Source organism: Magnolia sinica, chromosome 14 (genome assembly GCF_029962835.1).
Source record: "Magnolia sinica isolate HGM2019 chromosome 14, MsV1, whole genome shotgun sequence".
NCBI classification, from domain to species: domain Eukaryota; kingdom Viridiplantae; phylum Streptophyta; class Magnoliopsida; order Magnoliales; family Magnoliaceae; genus Magnolia; species Magnolia sinica.
Window position 1 is genome coordinate 43866311 of NC_080586.1, and position 4496 is coordinate 43870806.

General features: G+C 35.8%; 1 long non-coding RNA gene across 1 annotated transcript; it reads right to left on the bottom strand.

The window, feature by feature from the left end:
• Window positions 1-477: 477 nt before the first annotated feature.
• Window positions 478-3303, bottom strand: LOC131225413 (uncharacterized). The gene is made up of 4 exons (XR_009161343.1): window positions 2881-3303; window positions 1048-1107; window positions 836-890; window positions 478-609 (listed from the first exon to the last, which is right to left on the bottom strand). It is a non-coding gene; the product is annotated as an uncharacterized LOC131225413 (long non-coding RNA).
• Window positions 3304-4496: the final 1193 nt, after the last annotated feature.

A 4496-nucleotide genomic window follows, 5' to 3' on the forward strand; every position in this document is an offset into this window, starting at 1 on the left:
TAGATGATTGGCTTTTTATCTCCTCACCCATATAAAGAAAGAAAGAAAAAAAAATTATAAAACTGATGATTTTGTCTTTGTAACTTACAAGGACTGTTGTAGCTAGAGACTTTGAAGGGCCTCATACTCTACCAGTTAATCTAACATCAGAGGTAGATGTCCCCTAGGTACAACAATTAAGGGATTAAATGAAGGTAGCACTTAGTTGTTAGTCCTTTATTTATCTCATCAATCTAACATCAGAAGTATTTCCTACGCAAATGCACCCCGTAAAAAACAAAGAGAAGTGGAACTCCCTTGGCACAAATTCAACATGAAAAAAAAAGCTCTTAATATCTTTTTCAGTCAATGTGGAAGAAAGTATCTACTTGAAAAAAAAAAGCTCTCAATATCTTTTCAGTCAATGTGAAAGAAAGTATCTTTTTAGCCAAAATGCATTTACAGCGCATGTCTTAAATTAGATGGACATGTTGCCAATGTTGTGATATGTGACATGTCATGCATATGATTCAAGTTCACCTGGGTGTATTATTCTCTTACCTTCTTGCCTAGGAACAGCTTTTGCAAATCCATGTTCGTCATAACTGAAAGATCCTTGTCCTCTCCCATCTTGCATTTTAATACAATCAGCAGAAGATAGAATCAGGCGAAAAAAAAACCATAAAGATGGCAGATTTTCAAAAAAACTGAGAAGACTTAGATCATAGAAACATATTGCACTACAATGTCACTCAAGCCATTTCTTAAATATCGAGTCAAGCCAAACAAAGACTCAGGCGAGTCTTCAAATGTAAAGGTAGAAGAAAATACCAACAGAAAGGAAGAAAACATGTACCTAGACTCACTACAAGGGTAATCTTTCAACGATGGCCCACTGCTTTTGATAATCACTACAAGGGTAAGAAAATTACAAAAAGTAAGACTCATGAGATTGACATATGTACAAATAGTGACAAAACTAGCTAGTAATGACAGGAGGCTAAGACATCAAATTATTTATGAAGAACAGGAAAAAACAAAGATAAAATAAATAGTTAAAAACTTTACCATTTCAATATTGAACCTTGCAGTGGAAACATTGATCTGTGGGGCTGAAAATACATCAGCCTACATATAAAAATCTCAAGTTAGTTGGGCCTTTGAGGTCCTCAGATGGTAGTAGAAGAAGTCATTACTAATACATTTTATAAGAAAACTCTTGAAATTAACCATCAAGCATTTTAAAAATGTCTCTCGGAAAAGGAATGAAAAGTACACAACTCAACTTGATGCCCATTCTCCCTCCTCCTTTACCCAGGCTTGGATCCGGCAATGCAAGGAGTTGCATTGGCGAAGTTAAAAAGGGGGCTTAGGCTCCATTTGGCTTGTTGTGTGGGTTCTTGTTTGGTTAGACAGAAAATTTTCCTATTTGTATAATAAGGAGATAATTTAATTTGTCTCCTTTGTTTTCAAAAGATTGTATGTGAAGATCCCTATTTGGAGATGTTAGTGTAATTTGTTTTTCTAGATTCTGCAGAAGTTTCTTGATGTTATGCAGTGAGAAGAGATTTATTATAGATGATTGTGTAAAAACCAGCTTTTGATGTCTTCCTGCTGCAAAATGGTATGCTTTATGGTTGGTCTGAGTTGGCGGTTTGGATGGATGTTGTTATGCTTGGTATGTATCCAGGGTCCAGTGTAAGGTGGTGGTCTGGTTGTATCATTTTATTGGTGGGCTTGTTATTTATAATGGTTATGTAGTTTGTTTCCACTTTAGTCACATGAGGAACCCCTCTCTGTACACTCATTTTCTTCATTGCAATAATACTCAAGTAGTGAGCTCCCAACTTTTTGAATAATGTAATTCTCTGTTGCCCGCTTGAAATTCTATTATCTTCTATTTCATGGTTTAAAAACTCAAAATTGACTTTCCAAAACTAAATATACATATAGAAATGATCACATCAAAATAATGTTACAAACAGAAAAAGAGAACCTTCCCACATACAGGTGCAACTTCTGGAAGAAGATACATTGAATAAAAATAGGCACAATTTCTGATTGATCTGATTGAGTTACAAAAGTTAGCACTTTTGTTTAATACATCATATGACAAAGATGGTTATGGTTGGGTTCTCTATAAGAAATTGGCTCCAAAACAAACAATGATGCCAGATTCATCAATTTTTAAATTGTGGACTATTCTTGATTCAAAAAACATCCTAAATAATTCAAGCCATTTATTTTATAATTTAAGAGAGAGAACCTAAAAACGTCCAAAAATATCATTTTCTAAGATATTTTATATTTCAAAATAAAACCATAAGCAATGTCTAGATCTCATTTGATCAATTCCTACAACAACAGGGGAAGGAAGAATAAGGAAAACTTTTTTATTTCTCCATTTCTATGGAATCATAAATAATTGCCTTCCTGCACCTTTTCTTTAGTTCCTAACTTCTAAACTCAACCATAAACCATGGCCTTGGGTAAGATAGATGGCCCCAAAACAACAAATATCAGGCATGGCCCATAAGAATTACACATGAATACTAATAAACCACACATTAACATAGTAATATCCATGAACAACAACTTACCTTGCAAATGTTAGAACACCAATTAATCAACCATCATATCTAAGATTGAGCAAGGAGTAAAATATTCATAGCTAAATAGCCTAAGCTTCTTTAATCCATTTTTTTAGTTTAAAAAGTAAGGTTCAGTCATTAACCAGATTATTTATAGGAAGAAGCATAGGCATTCTCATTTTTCCAGGGAAGCTTAGAATTCTAACATAAGCAGACTTTAGGTTTGTCAATCATGCAACGAAGCTTCTTGAACCATTTATATTTGATATACTAATTAGGTTAGTACAGTAACTTGAAAAGTAAATCTGACCCTGCATGTTCTTACTGGAGCTTACCACAAATGGGGAAGAAATGACACTTTTTTATACTCTTGCCTGAACTTACTGTCATTTACCTGTCCAATATTTAAAGTCAAAAGAAACAAACATTAGCCCGTGAGCTTGAGTACTTCAGAAGCTGTGGAAAAGCTATAAATACCTTCTCTTAGGCATTTTACCAAACAGCCTCAAGGCATCATCAATGCTACCACAGTTGGCATCATTATTGTAAATATAAGAACAAAAAATCATGCAAATCAGATCATTGAAGAAGCTTCTATCCTTAATGATCTCATAACAAAAAAGGACTCATTTCTACAATCAATGATCTCTCCACTAAAACCATAAATCAACATTTCAAAAAGCAGAACAAGGAATTCAACAAAGATAAACCTAATTCTGATCAAATCTCAATTCAACATAGATTACAAGAAAGAAAATGAAGGAAGAACAATATACCTAATTTTTTATCGCTGATCACTTCCTCGAAACCCTAATTTCCATTGGAAAACGACACACCCAGAATAAGAACTACGAAAATACCACTACACGCACCTCGCACCTGTGGAGCTTCGAGCCTTTCTTGATCTTCGGACATGATTTTTGCCTTGGACTATCAATCAGACATAGGAGAGAGCACCATCCCAGGACATGGATGTTGGGAGAGAAGGGTTTGGGTTTGGGTTGAGAAGGAGAGTGGGAGAGAGAGATAGAGAGGGCGGAGATGCGTTGGAGAGAGAGCGAGGAGAATGAGAAGATGGAGCAGAGAGCGGGAGGGAGAGAGAGGATTGGGGAATGGAGGGACAGAGGATTAGGGAACAGAGAGAGAGAGTATTGGGCATGGCTCCGTTTTTTAGCACGCGCCCAATTTTAGGCATCCTTTCGTGAGACGGACCTAGACAGTCCTATCAAGAGCTCTGTGGGGCCCACCATGATGTATTTGGGTTATCCATTCTGATCATTAATTTTAATAAATTATTTTAGTTCATGATCCCAAACTTAAAGTAGATTGAACACCCAAGTGGACCACACCATAGGAAGCAAATGTGATTTAATCTCCATGTTTCCTACCGTGTGGTCCACTTAAGCCTTCGATCTACCTGAGTTTTTATTTCCTATCCTAAAATAATATTTCAAAATAGATGGACTGCTTAGATATAACATATATATATTTTTAAGCCCTATAGGGCCCCTTACACCACCATTAATTAGGAATGATGTAGCAACATTTTAGCTACGGATTAAAACCGTAGTAACACTAGCTACGGTTTATATCTGTAGTAAAAAACTAACATAGTTTGTATCTTTTGCCCCTTTTTTTGGTAGTGTTTATGTGTCTAAAGTACTTACGTATATACTTCATTTGATTATCTTAGGAAATTTTCAATCCATCCACCTTCTCTTCTAGTGAGCATAGGCGCTCATGAAAATCAGAAGGCTGAAAAACGGGATCAGCCTCAGGATCATTGTCTTCTAGTTCATTAAAAATGCCATCCATCATAGTGTCTGTGGGCAATGCATCTTCCTCTCCAACTCCCTCAGCTTCCCCATCCATTTGACTAGGTACTAGCTTCAAATTCATCTTATTGATGTTTGAATTGGCGAATGG